This window comes from Corvus brachyrhynchos, unplaced genomic scaffold (genome assembly GCF_000691975.1).
Source record: "Corvus brachyrhynchos isolate BGI_N302 unplaced genomic scaffold, ASM69197v1 scaffold705, whole genome shotgun sequence".
NCBI classification, from domain to species: domain Eukaryota; kingdom Metazoa; phylum Chordata; class Aves; order Passeriformes; family Corvidae; genus Corvus; species Corvus brachyrhynchos.
In genome coordinates, this window is record NW_008238346.1 from 2,201,711 (window position 1) to 2,218,253 (window position 16,543).

A 16,543-nucleotide genomic window follows, 5' to 3' on the forward strand; every position below is an offset into this window, starting at 1 on the left:
AGTCTGCCTTCCTGGTGCGTGGGCTCTCAGTGTGCGTTTATGTGCTCACACTTTGGATGAGTGACTCTGACTTTAAAGACCCAGGAGCAACTTGTTGGCTGCCAAATGGGAGGCCTGGTAGTTGTTCCTGCTGCAACAGTCTCTCTTTGTTCTGCAGGATGGTACCACAGCAGATCACAAAGTTGCTGAGGGGTTGCGTGGGGCTTCCTACTCTTCTAGGTACAGTGGCATAACAGCTGCCTCTTGGGTCTGAAGCTTGCCTCTTTGTTAAAAATAAAATCTGCTTAAGTGTCACCCTTTTTGAAAGAATTCTTCAGAGTTCAAAGTAAATTATCTCAGGGATGATGATAATCATTGGCCTTTAATTGAACTGTGGGGCTTCAAATGTAGAAACCAGTTCATGGTTAATCATTTAAGTTCATCAGAAATAAGATTCAAGTCAGGGCAATTAGACAATTGCTTCATTACTCACACTGTCTAATGATGTTTCACTGATCTTTCACAAATGATAATACAGTAGATGAACTGTGCAGTTTAAATTATTCCAGTTTTAGATAGTTGAACAGTGACTTACCAAAACTGTTAATAGAAGTTATTCAAGATGTGCTGTCTAAATCCTTTCCAATTAGTGTTGAGGTCTTGAAGGGCCAGTCTTAGCTTTTTATTAATATGTTCAGTTTATTAATGTATTTTTTTATATATGCATAGTGCGACTGTCTGGTACATCTCAAGATGTTGCATAATTATTATCCTTTTAATTTGTGTTACTTGGGTTTTACTCCTTAGTCTTGCTTAAAATTCAGAAATATTTCATAGCTTAATAACTCATTAGAAAACTGTGACATGTACTGGAGGTTACCTCAAAGGCTATCCATATTTAACAGTAAACTTGAGATAATTCATTGGCAGGATGACTGTCATTGACCACTTTAAATATTTCAGGTTGTGTTTTGACCTTTTGCCTTACATTTAAACCATATGGAGAAACTGAACAGATTGTGTACAAAATTGGGATCTTTGCCAGATGGTTATGGCATTAGGAAACAACGAAAAATTACTACCTGATAATAGTACTACATATATAGTTTATTAAATATACACTTCTATTTTTTTTTTTTTTTTACTTTACTGTGTTTTAAATATGAGTCTTCCCCTTCCTTATTAAAAAATCCCTAATAAAAAGATTTGCTTCCGGTTTTGGAGGAACATCTGTGGCCAACAAATTATTGCCTAAATATGATTTGAAATACAAATCAGGTTTTTGGAAAACAGGAGTAATTAAAAATGCTAATGATGATTTTCAGGTCTTTCATGCTTTTAGCTTGCCACGTATAAAAAGGTATTTTTTTGGATGCTTGAAGTGATGTTCTCTTGGGAAGCTTTTTGCTGGGATCTAGTGTAGAGAAGCAAGAGTGGAGGAGAAATTGCATCCTAGTCACAAAATAATCAGAAGATTTAGGATGGCCTGTTCAGTTTTGATGGGCTTTTCTCGAAGGATGTCAAATGCCTGTGTGAGTCAACTTTCCTGTGAAAATGCAGCATGTCTTTAGTCTCTGACTTTTCACACTTTTGTCAGATCGTCTACTGCTGACTTGTAGAGGTTTCTTATGAGTGAACAAAACTGTTAGTGGATACACAAAGTTTCTCTAGATTGGCCATGTGACAGATTGTTTCCCATTCTCTCCCTGCTGAAATCCATGAAAAATTTTTTTTCACTGAGTTCAGATGCAGTTTTGGAGACAGAATAAGCATGTTTTAATTAGTTTATGTCATAAAATGTAAGCTGTCATACTGCATTTACTAGGATTCCACAGATTTCCATTACCATCCTGTTTTGATTTAACTTGGTAATTATATTTATGAAAAAAGGCTCAGTGATAAGCTACCCATACAAAAGGCTAATGATGAAGATGGATGGAAGGAAGATGGGAAAGTATTTCATTCCCTGGCAAGACTTCTGTATTGTTGACCTTTGTGCAGACCATCAGCCTTGAATCTCTCTATTACATACCCTTTCTTCCCTTTGGCATAACTTGGTGTCTCAAAGGATCATTAGGTTGATTAGTGAGTCCAGAACAGTTTCTGATGTGCTTCTCATGCAGTGCAACTATCCTTCACACAAGGCTGGAGGTAACTTTGAAGGATGTGGCTTTGTTTTCAGCTGCATGATACCTGCAAAGAAAACTAGCATGTTACTGCAGTATTTTAATACAGGGAACGCAGCTTGATCCAAGTTCCCCAGATGTTCCTGTGGACAATTGGTGACCCACAACCACATAATCCACAGTGTTTCTGAGCTGACAGTTTGATGATAGATGTTTATTGTCCACGGGATGTTTTGAGACCAGGCAGTTCTCTCTAGATGCTAAATGTTGCAACTTTTCTAAGTAGTTTGTTATTTTTGAGACTTCCCCAGAACGGATGCATGTATTTCTAGTCAGATATAGCAGTGTGTGCAGGTATTCTTTGTCACAGCTGCCTTTTCTCTCTGAAAGCTTTTACCTTACATGAAAATGCTTAGAATCTTCTTTCACCTTTGAAGTCAATTAACTAATTTGTTCCCAGGTGGGTTGTGCATCTCCCTGGTGCCTCCCATTCCAGGATCTGCACGTGTCCTCCTGTCCTTCCTTGCACTGCTGGTCAGAAAGGCCCTCACACCCTTTCCCATGCAATGCCAGAAGCCTTTGGGGAATGTTATTGCCCTGATAAGGAAACTGAAGAACCACTTCAGGTCTTGTAACTCATGATAGCTAAAAAGCTTAAGACTACCCCTGAGTATTGGTTTCCAGTGCCATTGTTTCTCTGGTGAAGCCTAGAGTGCAACATGTTCTCAGCATCATGTGCAGTGGTACTGGGATCTGGTCATATTGTGCAATGGCAAGTTCTTACAGTAGTGAAATTTGAGACATCTCAACGGGAAATGTTGAGGCCCCTTAATTCTTCAGTACATGGCTCTCAAAGGCCTTTGCAGACCCATTTAACATGTTTAGCATTAAGTGGTTTTTCTCTTACCACCTGTAGTTTGGTTTGCATTCCTCTCACCTTTCCTTACTGCTACACTAGTGCCAAGCTGTTTCCAGAACTGATCTGCCTCAAAGACATTTTCTTTTAGGTTTTATTCTAAATAAGTACAAGAAAGGTCTTTATTATTTGCAAATTAAAAGCATATCCTGCGTTTGTCCTTCACATGAAATTTGGCTTCATTTTAGGCAACAAGTCATAAGTAATGAAATAGAAGCTGAAGGTGCTGTGCTTCTAATTTCTGCAAGACTAAAGATCTTGTTAAATGAAGCATTTCTACTATAATTAATATAGCTTTGTTTAGGGAAAAAAAAAAAAAAAGATAGAGGGAAGCACTCCATTTTGTGTGTAGTGCATCCACATTGTAGCCCAAAGCTGTCCTTAAAAACTAGAGCAAAACTGGCACTGAACTTTCCCTGATTGCTGAAGCAGTCCAAGATTTCTGGCTGGCTGTGAAGCTTTTCCTCTATTTATGCTATAACTTGGAATTGTTTTCTAACCATTTCCTCAGTAAGCACAGTTTAACCAGTTAGCAGACTGATTTAGAGGCTGAATTCCAGTATTCTTTTTCTATGAATGGTTCCATTGGCTTAATTGACTCCTTGGGAATTAAGGAAGTATTCAGTAAAAGTGATGGACCTCAGGTTTAGTTAGTTGTATGTAGCAGCCGGCTGAAATACAACTTCTTGTACATACGAAAACAATGGTGCTGTTCATAGTTCCATCCTCAAGAGATACAGACACTAATATAATGACAATTAAAAAGTTTTATTGATGCATATATTTCTTAGCCATTGCACATCATGAAGTACTCCTAAGAAACCAGAGGATTCTGTTTAACAGCTAGTCAGCTAACACTCTAAGAAATCTTTCATGAAATTTACGTAATTCATGGTTGGAAAATATTTGATTTCCCAAAATGAAATGACAAGTGCATGAGGTGAGGATGCAATTTAAAATGCCCTACCAGTTTTCTAAACAGACAAGCCTAGGTGCAATGAACTTCTTGAGTCCTCAGGAGTTGTGCTGTGTGTTGACCCACATCAGGTTCTCTAAAGAGTTATTCAAGCAGATTTTGATGCATCCCAGAAAGGAGGTAGAAACACTTTTCACATGCAAGGTAACTGCTCTGATAGTCAGTTTGTTTGATGAAGACAGGATGCATTTCTGTTGTCATGACACAAAACAATGAAAACAAAATCTTAAAAGCTTTTAGAAGAAAGTTCTTAAAAGATGGCATGTTAATTACTTTAGGTATTTTTCAGTTTAATGGTAGCTAAACATGGTGCTTACGCAGGGTTAAATTAATCAACAGCTTCATAATTAAAACAAATATCTTCTCCCAGAGATTTAAAATGTGGATTTTTTTTGTTATTATTAAACAGTCAAAATGCTTTTGTCAGATGAGGCAAGAAATGGATTGTTGAACATAGGAACCTCCTGCATACTACTCCTGAATACATTAGCATTAACTATTTTTCCTTCCAGACAATAAATTATGAAAAAGCTCTTCAAAGTGGGGAGGGTCGGGACAGGATGGTGGAAGCCAGTGAGATGGTGGGTAACACATTCACTTGCAGTGTTTGCAGCCTCACTTCAGACCTGCTGTGGTTTGTGAATAGAGCTGTCTGTTCCCACCTGAATTTCTTTATAGGAAAGCCCAGCACAATGGCTTTGCATTGGTCATGGACTTAGAAGCTCAAGCTCTATATTTGAGCTCTCAAGGAGAGCTGGCAGAGCTGTGGGAGGAAGCTTTTCTTCGCTGGCCCATGCTTTCAGGAGGTTTAAAATTATCCAGATTCTCAACTTATCTTTTTTGAAATTATCAAATGAAGTTTATTGGGTAAGCTTTTTATGCCAGTGTCATGAAAACTCATCCTTGAGAAATATACAGCCCTCCTGACCTTTCCTGTCTCCCAGTCATGCTTTTACATTTCCACTTGGAAGGCTGATATTCACCACTCTAGATTTGCTACCACTATTAATGATTTCTGTGGGTTTGGTAAACAGCAGATCAAATTGATCTGTCCCATTGTTACTGAAAACATAGCTAAATTAACAGATTAGTAGTATTAATGTAGTTTAAATTTGGTGACGTTATCCTGCATGGGTTTGATATGGAAAATGAGTAGCTGGTTCATTTTCATGTGCAAAATCCAGAGTCTGCTTTGAATGTTTATCTTAAATTTGTCTGTAAACTATGAAACTCCCTTTCAACCACATAATTTCCTTTTAGTACACTTGCCCATCAGCTGTTAAACGTCAAACAAACATTAGGAGCTTCAGCAATGGGTCTATTTTATGAGTGCATAGTAAATTTTTTCATCCTAGTAAAGTTTATTTAGGTATCATAAGCTGATAACATTCTAATGCATGAAGAAAGCATGTTTTCTTTCTTCTGAATCAGACAGTGTTCCCCTGATAACTATCCTGAGGTAAAATATAATGAAGCTGGCTTTAGTTTTACAAGCACTAGCATCATGTCATACGCTGGCAAAGTTTCTAAAATAACTGGGTACATACATTACTTTGATATTAAAAGAGAACAGGGAGATTACAAGAAGGTATTTAAAGAATCGAGAAGAATAAAGCTTCTAGATGATGATACCGGGAAAGTGTTCTCCTCTAAAAAGAAATAGTGAATTTGAGAAGGAAAATCCACAGAAGTCAGCAAGGCTCTGAAGCCTTTTCTCACAACTCTATTCAAATTTAGTGAAAGCGAGTATTCTTTCTGCAAGGCTTTGAATCATTCTCTAACTTTCCATTGCAGAAATCTTTTCTGTCATCCTAGGTAAAAATCCAACCCATCCCCACCCCAGTTACTGAATCCTATAGGATTTTTCCATAGGAGTAATTAAAACCACTAAATTTTTAACTTTCTGCCATAAATCCTAAAGAGCTGTGGGAGAAAAGTAGGCTTTAGAGAAGTGGGAAAAATACGCTCTGAGTGAAAGCAACTTGCCCAATGTCCTGTGTACGTCCTGAGTGAGGAATTTCAGATGAGTGTTTGCCTCATCCCTGCTCTGTGAGGTCTGTCCGTGGGGTGATGCTGTCACTGAGAGTGGAAGTGTCTTGCATTTCTGAGTAGCCTGGAATGGGGCCATGCACCGACGTGCTCGGTCTGGTGTTTACACGGGCTCTGTTTGCGTAACTGAAGGAATGGAGTCTGTGTAAACAATTCCCATCGATTATGACAGCTCATGCCAGCTCAGCAGCATTAGATTCACTACTTAAATATTTCAGGCTGATATCTATTTGTTTTCTCACTATACTGGAGTGTTTATTAATAAGATTTAGTATGTAAATACTCTTCTCTAGTGTTCAGTGCTAAAGATGTTCTCCTTTTAGTGGGATTTTTGTTTTGTTCTAGTAATATTAGTTTAAGAGCCATTGATGGCACAACCTGGTGCTAATTCAAGCATCACTGCTGCCTGAATCATTCAAAAAATAAATATTAATTCAGTGTTTCAATGGAAGGTGATGACACAAATATTGGAGCAGGCCTGTAAAGGGATGGTCATTGTCAAAATCACGGTGTCTTTGACATGCAGAGAGAGATACAAAGAGAGGATCTGCAATCACTTCCGACTGGCTGGTTGTCAAGCTGACATTTCCCCTTGCTTAGTCAACTGCCTGCTTCTTAAGCTCTGCCACACCCACCCCACTTCAATTTCAACAATGTCTCTCCATTCCAGCAGCTGTTTCGGTATTGTCATTTTGCTGAAGAACACTTTAGGTGATGTATCACATGCTTGCCTGAGGAGTTTTTCCTATTATTTTATCTTACTCACAGAGAACATTTGATGAATCTGTTGCCATGTTTTGTTTGAGAAGGTGTTGAAACTCATTGTAGTTGGCATCAGCCCCAGTCAAGGTCAGTGCCAAGCTTGGTGCTGGTGCCAGTGGTCTGTTGTGCCTGGCATAGCTACACTGCTCCTCTGAAGGACATTAGCTGAGTCAACAATAGCATGTTTCCATCACCACTGCTACATTAGCACTGGAAGTTTTGCTGGAAAAGTAGTGTTGGCAGGGTTTGGTTTGGTTTTGTCTTTCTTGTTCCTGGCCAGCATAGCAATGGCAGAAAAAGACTCTGATGGAAACTGAGCATTAGCACTCTACAGCCTCTGGGTGCAGCTGATCAGTCCTTCAACCTGACCAGCATTATGTTGTGCCCTGACTCCCAGGGAGAGAGATCGTAGTGCTGTTCTGTGGCTGTAAAAACTGCAGAACCCAGCTGGGAGCAATGTCCTGTTCTCACCTCTTCTGAGCAGAGCAGACTTGGGAGGTTCAATGTAAACTTTGCTGCCTTGTTCGGTGTCTCCTCTTCTGAAGTGCTGCAAAAACCAGCAGGGTACTCTTGCCATGAGAAGCTGAAGGTGGTTCTTAAACCACTGGTCTCTCAGCAGTTCCACCCAAGCTGGACTTGGTCCATGTCCTTTCCAACCTGTCCCTCACTGAAGTATAGATTAATATTCCGAACTTAATAATTGATTTGATCAACGTGATTTGTTTTCAATTTTATACATGCTCAGTGGCAGCGAAGCAGGGGAATTAACTGTGGGAGAAACAGCAGTAGTAAAGAGTAAGGCTGGTGTTTGGATGCCCTGACCCCTTCCCCCTCTCTTTCCACATGGCTGGGAATTGTTTTAACTATGCAAGAGCATTAAGGTAAAAGCTCATGAGGCTGTGTGTTGATATGACACAGTACTTGGGGAACATTGTCTTGCAGTACCATAACCCAGTCAGGTTTCAGGCTTTACAGTTCAGGAATTCCTTCCCCTTTTTTTTTTTAAGAACTTTCCCATTATTATCCATCTTTCTGTGGTTTTCTAGACTGTGGTTGACTATGATAATATTGCAGTACAAATTAAATTCTGCTTCCAGGGATTTTTCCTAGGTCTCATTTGCTGCTTTCCTGCACAGGTTATGAAATGTCACAACTCAGGAGTACCAATTATTAGTGTCTTTACTTAATGGGTAGTTTTAATGTTCTAGGAGAATCTATTTCTTAACTTAATGAAAGTATTTTTAGGCTGTTGCATAGCATTTGCCTAGTTATTTTTTGTTCTTGCTCTTTGAACACATCTAGTTTTACTGCTCTGGCATCATTGTACAGTTCTATAATCTAAGAAAAGTAAGCATTTACGATTTTGTGGATAGTTTCAATGTTTTGGGATTCTTTTGCTTGTGTTTAGTCCTAATTATAGAACATTTCTAGTGACACTTCACTTTTGGCAAAACTGCCCTAAATTCAAAAGTTTTGTAAGGTTATAGTCCATGAAATGTGCCACTAGGAAAATATTTTACGTGTGTCAGTATGTTTAAGATTCCTTTACTGACATTCTGCTTTTGAAAGGTTTTATCTGGCAGTACCATTCACTCTGGTTAACAGTAGGCATTTAAGCCCTGGTCATGCAAAGCACGTTTGCCATTCTTGTCTTTTAGAGGCTTGTTTCCAAATGAGGGATTCATAAATCTGAGCTAAGTGTAGAAGCCAGGTTAAGGAGAGGCTGAGCAGGGAGTACTTTCCACCTCTTCTGCCAAAGTTGCCATCCTTTATCTTAAGTAGAGGTGCTTATGTTCCACCTGTATGTCACATGTATATGTGCTGCATATTTTCCAGGGGTCTAGGCTTAGTTTCCTTTGAGATGCTGAACATAATTTCTGCTCCTCATCTCCCCCTTGCCCAGGGCTGTTACACTGATCAGGGTAACCTGTTCTGTCCATCTTCTCACTGTGGCTGGGCCTGCCTTTGAAGGGCAGGAGGCAGGCTTCAAGCTGATCCTGTTTCATCTTCTAATTTTTTTTCTTCTTGGAAATTGCTGTTTTGCCCTGTGTCCCAGCTCAGTTCATATAGGAAACCAGTTTTATTTATGCATTATATCAGGGGTTTGCTGACACACTGAACAGTGAATTAAGCTATGTGTCTGAAGCAGCTTCTACTCATGGCTGTTCATCTGCCTTTCTTTGGGAAGTCAGTGCAATCACCCTGGTGAGAGCTGAATGGGATGTGCATTTGCTTCTCCACCACTGTTTATAATCTGCTATATTAATGTAGCCTGACATTGGTTTAATTTACGGTATAATGCTGGGTTGTAAACTGCAGCTGTTCACAAATAGATTTATTTCCCATTCAGGCACCTCTCCAGTGAAGGCAATATCCTCCAGGAGCCCAGCAGGACACAGCTTCAGTCAGTCCAGTGTAGTCTGATGTCTCATGTGTCAGCACTCTGTCCATGCCATCCCCATAGTGACCTGGTTTTCTGGCCACTCAGAAGGTCAAACAATATAAACTTGAGCTGGAGTTCACACTAATCCATAAGATAAATAAGTGCTTGTAAGTTATGGGCTCACATGGAGGCAGTCTTCAGTAGCTTTTCCTTATTTTAGTGTGTTGGGTAACTCAGCAGAATAGAGCTTTTGGTCATTTACAGTCAAACCAATTACTTAATTTAGGAGAGAAGGCATTACATCTACACAGTAGCTTCTCTTCAGTGAAAAAGTCATTGCTATTTAGATGTTATCTAGATTTCCTGCCTGAGAGTTGGAACAGAGCCAAACATTACATGACTCCAGAAAAAAATATTGCTTTAAAATTTTACTTGGCTTCTTAGAGGACGATTTACTTTTTACGAGGTGATGAGAAAAAGGGAGGAACTATGTGACAGAGAAAGAGACACAAATTTTTGTATTGCAAGTATCTGAGGAAAGTCTTACAGGAAAGGTTTTTTAATTATTTTTTTTTAATCTGAAGTGTATTTCAGTATGTTTCCATATTTATCAAACTGCTAAAGGAACATCAATACATACATGAATATAGTGATGCTAGATTGTATCTAAGAGTTCTGTAGAATCTACAAATTACCCTTGAAATTATAGGTATGCTCTGCTTCTACACCTGACTGCCATCTCCATTTTGTACATTGGGCTAATTTGTTTTCTTCCTAGTTGTTTTATCTCCATTTGGGATTGAGATTCCCTGGGAAGGGAGAAGGTGCTAACAGTACAGACGAGTGACAAGCTGGCTCCTTTTCAAAATATGCTTTGTAGCACAATAGGATGGGAGCAGCTTTTGAAATCCCACTCATTCTGGCTTCTTGACACAGGCTTGGGGTCTGCAACAATGAAATGTCCCGTGAGATAGAACAAAAGGCCAGTTGTTTTAGCACAACCCTTTAAAATATAGTTTTGGAGAACGTGCAGAAAGCTTGGACAGGGGAGAACAAGCAAGGCAATCTTTCCTAGGAGAGGTTGCTTTTTTACTGAAATTGACCCCAAAAGAAAGAAGCTTCCTGTATGAGAGAAGAATCCATGATTCCAGACTTACATGGAGTAGGAGTGTGTGCAGTCCTATCTTAGAGAAATCCAGTCTAAGCCTAAAGAGCAGCACAGCATGGTGCATCACTGACATGCAAAAGGCTGTCCCCATTCTTATGTCTGCTCCCATGCATTTCCTGTGAATCCACAGTGATAGTGCAAATCAAAGACAAAAATGTGGGTGCATTTGCTGTAGGCATTCCTATGGCCCTGAAGGGTGAAGCATCATAAACTGCTGATCAGCTGGGAGTTCTGGGCACTGGGGAGCACTGAGGGTGATCTGGTACCCTAACAGTGGCTGGGGCCAAGAACCCCTGTGCCTTATGGTCCTGTTTTGTGAGGAGCACACCGGGTGCAGGGTTTCTATATGGAAGGAACCACAGTCTGGCAATCTATTGTAGCTTAATCTGCAAGATTAAAAGTAATATGCACTTGTAATGCATAGTGGAAGTCATCAGAATAATTGTTACCAGGGTTGCGGCACATGCAAGCCCCTGTTCTAAAGTACTAATTGTAGTTAATTTCTTTATTTTACTTTAAATACCATTAATGGACAACAGAAAACTGGATTCTGCCATATAGCAATAAAACACCAGACTGGAATATGTATTCTGGCTGGACTTCTTTCCCTCTCTCTCTCCACTATATGAAAGGTGTTTTCTACTAATTTTTTTTTCCTAGTTTTTGAAGTGAAGGTGACAATTCTCACAGAGTGTTGGGAGATGCTTAATTTGAAATCTGTAAATGAAAGGTATCTTCGGGTACTTCAGTTGTCATTAGTAGCTCATCACTTCTGTATGAGATGCTTAAAAACAAGTCAAACTATCAAATACATATCATTTAAAAATAGACACATTTTTAGAATACCAGCCATTTTTCTAGGTCATAAAAAGGCAGAATATTTCAGGTGATGTTATCAAGTTCAGAAATACCTTATCTGAGAGAAAGGATTCAAAAGGTACCACTTTATGCCTATTGTTTTAGCAGAAGCTAACAAGAACAGTGTTTGTTAAAGAAAACTCTTTCATATTGGGTTAGTTCTCTTAAAAAACAGCCTCTAAGAAGTCCTGTGTAAAAGTTCAATTTTTGTTTTCTGTTAAATCAGATGAAACAGCCTGTCACGGGAAAATAACTGAGATATTTTGAGACCCTCAAGTTGTGGAGGGCAGTTACTCCACTCTTGAATTTTAGAGGAGGTAGCTAGGTAAAAGTAACAGCCTCCAGTGGGTTTCTTGGACTCCTATAGATTGGTCTCTTAAGTAATCTGGGGCAATTCTGAATTTATTTTAGTTTGTTTCAAACCAGAAATCAAACCAGAGCAGTGACTATAAAGATATTTTTACATCCCATTCTCATAGCTTTCTCAGAAACTGTTCTTGCTTGCAATCATAAAGTCCAGAGGAATCCTATAATTTGGACAAACAGATAATTGTGATTGTCTGATAGCAGGTCCTGTGTTTTTAATTCTTAATGTTTGGGGTTTTACCTTAAAGCTTGTATCACTTCTGTTGTGAAAATTTCATGGCTTAGGGATTGGTTACAAACCCATTTTTAATTTGCCTTTTTTTGTGACCAAAAAAGGGATAGAGCTGTGGAAAACTGGTGGTTTTGTGCACAATTTTATGATGATCCTAAAAGCTAAGTGAAAAATGCTGGTTTTTTTCCTACTAGGAAATTTGTGTTCCTTTGTGGTTGCTATTTACAAGTTGCCTTTCATTTTGCTGGTCCATGCATGGTTTACTCTTGGTTTTAAGCTGCAGTTTTTACCAACATGACAGGGCAAAGGCAAATGGAAACTATTGCATTTAGCCAGTAACTATGCAAACAGCAAAAATGTAAACCACTGGCATACTCTGAGTAGTCAGAACCACAAAGGCAGGTAAAAGCCAGTTAAAATTTGACACTTGGCCACATGGTGAATTTTTGAGAACCCCAGCTGTCTGAGGTGTGAGAACATCTGTGATTGTCAACAGTTCATTAGAAAATTACTGGCAATAAAAAAATGCCAGCCCCTCTCTTCCTGAAAGCAATTCAGTTCCTGATGGTCTGCCCGTCCTCAGTATCATTTTACTCCATTCACAGAGGAACAAATTTTGCAACAAATTTTTCTTCTGTGTGTCCCTGGTGGTGTAATGATCTAACATCATTATTCACTCCTTACTTACACCAGATTTGAATATGCCATTGTTTCTTGGACAATAAAAACATCATTTGCCTAGCAGTCATCACATACATTAAATCTTTGCCATATGTGTATTACATTCCTGTGTCGTATTCCTTGGACAGAGCCTGGGTAGATTCCTTTGGCTCGAGTTTTGACATGATGGCTGTAGTAACCAAGAAAGCTTCCATTAATAACTGGTCAGAGCACTCAGTTAATACTTTATCAGAACCCCTTGCAGTATTTGGGTGATATTGATGTGGGGCTGCCTGGAAGTTTGCACATTAGAGCAAAAATGTGCTGAAGTCAGGAGCAATCAGCCTTTTATACGCTTACAGAAACAAGAAAAAAGATGGCATGCCTGATCAGACCTGTCTATGCAGGGGACCTAAAATAGTCTGGCTGTAGGATCTTCTTGAGATTTGCAGGTCTGTTGCTGCTTGGATTCTTCCTCTCTTTGATTATTTGGCTGCCTGCAACAGGATTTCCATTGCTAACATTGTCTCTGTGCCTCATAGCAGTGGGGGTTGGAGAATTACTATTTAGTGCTTCTTTCTCACATGTTTTTGCAGCTCCCCCTTATTTCTTTTCTTGTATTTGGCTGTAGACGTGAGGGTGAGATCACACATAGATAGAATGAGAACTGTAGAAACACATTACTCGGCCGTATTTAGTGCCAGCATTTGGAAGTGCCAAATTGCTTTTTGAGTTTGCAGTATCACATGTTGGAGACGTCACAGGCTACTACTATTCATTGATATTTACTCCTTTCAGCACTTGTGTAATACCCTTTTTGCTACAGGATGCTGATGCATTGACCTATGATATAAAAACAATGTAGTGCTTCTGATCCAGTGGTTCTGAGTTTGTAGACTTCTCCATTAGACATTTGAAATGAGCCAGTTATAAAAGAAGAGATAGTTTAACCATGACACTTGTTCATTGTTTTTGTCCTCAGCAGTTCTGTATAGACTGTCTTCATAATTAAGGGCTTTACTGAGTAAAGAAGATTCCCAGCAGTCACCCTGGAATTGGATTAACAGCACAAGAAACTCCCCCTTGCTAACCACATGTTCAGTCCCTTTCTGTCTTCCCATATACAAGCCCTTCTTCAATTTGTTTAAATGAATTGCTGTAATTTGGCTCTGTAGACTTGAAGAAATCGAGCTAGGCTTTATTTAGAAGTATAGTGGTGCATAGAGTCTCCATCTGAAATTAGGGCCATGTTGTACAAATTACTGTATAAACAAAAATTAAGAGAAATTCTCTGCACTGATGAGTTAATAATCTTGGTTGTCAAGACAAAGAACAGGAGAAGGGAGTAGTGTTATCTTTGCCATGTGCTTCAGATGCACAGACTGTATTCTACCAAAGGTGATGCAGGGGATGCATTGCAACATTTAGAAGTGAACCTGCATTTCTTCTATCTGAATATTCTACCTTAAATACAAGACTGACTTCTGCCTTGTGAGTCATTACAAACTCTGCAATCATTTGAGGTTGATACTGTGCCAGGCTACATATGGCCATGAAGACAAAGTAGTTAATGTTAAACAGAACTGCATTTCTTTTTACCTGCAGATCTGTGAAAATAAGTAAATGTTGTCTTCCTGAATTACAAACTGCATCCTTTCTATGGTGGTATAAAAGAAGGGAACATTTTACTACATCCATGTTTTAAAGCTGCTGCCTGGTTCAACATATCCCAGCAGTCTCCATCCGTTTCTCAATCTTTGTGGTAACTGTACAAATACCTTTGCACAAGTCATGCTGCACGACTTGGTTGTATTCATTGTCTTTTGGGAGAAGGTTTTCTTTCTTTAGGCTCAACTGAATCTACGATTTTCATGTAAGTTGATTTATTTTTAGGAGTATCCTCTTTAGTGGATATCTTGAATGTGAAGAAGTGACTAACAGACTCAGTAGGTGTAGGATATTGGCAGATATACCCCAAGGAATATAGCTGTGGTATATAAGACATTACCATCTCTTTGCTGTCCACCCCATCCATCTGCCTGAGGTTGCCAACCCTACAGCAAACCTGACAAGATCAAATGAGAGAGGGTTTGTTTCAGTCATTTCAGTGCAAAGAACAGTGCCTTAAATCAAACTTAACCTTTGCAGGTGAAATAAGCTGAACGGCCAACTTTGCACCGAGCAAACTGTTCTGTGGCATCAGCTCTGCTGAGGAGGCAGAAATGTCATGAAAAGGGAAAGCACCCCAGGGCTGGCACAGGGCATCCAAAAGGCAGCTGAGAGTAACCTGTGGCAGAGCCCTCAGAGCATCACCAGAAGGAAGAGCTGTGTGAAAGCTCCGCAGTCAATGTCACAGCTCCATTGATGGCCATGATTAAATCACGGGTCACCTGTGTTGTTAGGGACCACATCAGAGCTTGTCCTCTCTGGCACCACATGGATTCCAGCTGGATCACTGACACTGGGGAGGAGGGGAAAGTCTGGAGGGTGGATGAGCCCTGTGTATATGGGAGTGAGGGAACCAGGCTGAATTTCCACCCTGACACTTCATCAGGGGTTGATGGGGTACCCCACAAAGTCAGGTGTGGGGTGATCTCTGATAACCAGCACAGCTCCTCCTCCTCCTGGAACCATTTGAACGCTCACAGTGGGAATGTTTTCTTAGAGAGCACTTGGCATCATCACATGGTTTTGGACACGAAATTGATCTCAGAGGCTGTGCACCTTTTGTGCTGTGATTTCTGTCTTAATGGTAATGGATTGGGTGGGGTCTCTTGAGATAGAGATGATTTCCTGTAGTAATAATAATATTCTAAAATGTTAATTCTTTTCTGTGAGATCTGTGGGATTTGCAGGTCATAAAAGACTGTTGGTGGGTTTTGTATACTGTTGATATAATTTATAAATAGGTACCTTTCGAAAAAAATCTAATTTCCATATTTAGGGATTTTTTTGTTGTGAAAAATAATGACAATATGAAAATGGCTCTTTAAATACCTCACAAAAGGGCACAACAGTGCTTCCCATGATCGGGCAATGTATTTTTTTTTAATTTCTTGGTAACAGTGGGGAAAGGAAGAGGAAATTGGAGAGACATTAAAAAATGTCAATTCTAGTTCAAAAGTTACACAAGCAAACACTCTTGACCAAGGTGTTGAATTATAAAGTTTGGTATTCCATGAAGCTAAATAGTCGGAAGTAATGCTGCCAATAACAGACATTCATTTATTTACTCAAGGTGTCCATTGTTAGCACTAATAATACATTTCAACATATTGAAATTGCAAGATAATTCTTTTGTGACTTTTATGCTGTATGATATTGTTATTTAAATGAACCTGCAGACCGCACTGTAATGAAGAAATGCATGTTTTGCTTAACAGTTATCAACCAGCATTCCAGCAAAATGAGAATTTTTACCTCCATTCATTCTGAGGCGAAGCTGGGGGTCACTGTTTTCAATATGGACCTTTTAAAATCCTTTCAGCAGTGAATAATTATAAGCCACAGCCTCTGAAATTACCTGTTTTCACTGTAGGGAAGAAGAAACTTTTATCTTTTGTAATGAAGTACACTTGCTCATTCAAACTTTGTAAGACTTCCTTGAAATGGCAGTTGCATTGGGCTGATTTTGTATTAGGTGAAGTAGTAAAAGAAATGGATTTTTAAATATACGGATACCCTTGTTTATTCAATTTTAACTTTCTTGGATTTTGGATCCATCTTGTCAAATAATAGATGGAAAAATGTGTTGAGCTCTTGTGTAAATAACCTTATCTGTGCAAATTGCTGTTTACTAAAACTAATGTTACTTCATTTGCAGTTTCAAATTCATTTTGCACTTTCATTTGAAGATTGGGGTTTGAAACTGTTTTGGTCATGCTCATTTTTCTATATTAAGTTTTAGAAAAAGATTCGCTTTTTTATAGTTCAAAACTATGCAGAAGATAGGGTTTGGAAATATGGCTTGCAGCAATGGGCTTTGGACTTCTTGCTTTGTTCTTAAAAACAAACAGGTTGGCAGTATTCATTGGTGTAAACTAACAGAAAAGTCATTATCTGGGGAGT

General features: G+C 39.1%; 1 protein-coding gene and 1 long non-coding RNA gene across 5 annotated transcripts in view; one reads left to right on the forward strand and one right to left on the reverse strand.

Annotated features, from left to right (window-relative positions):
- The window catches only part of LOC108446950, a 14,751-nt gene extending 11,287 nt beyond the window's left edge, over window positions 1-3,464 (reverse strand). Inside the window, exon 1 of the long non-coding RNA XR_001862291.1 lies at window positions 2,012-3,464. This is a non-coding gene — a long non-coding RNA (uncharacterized LOC108446950). The remainder of the gene's footprint in view (window positions 1-2,011) is intronic.
- The window catches only part of VTI1A (vesicle transport through interaction with t-SNAREs 1A), a 255,436-nt gene that overhangs the window by 178,086 nt on the left and 60,807 nt on the right, over window positions 1-16,543 (forward strand). The window lies entirely within an intron of this gene.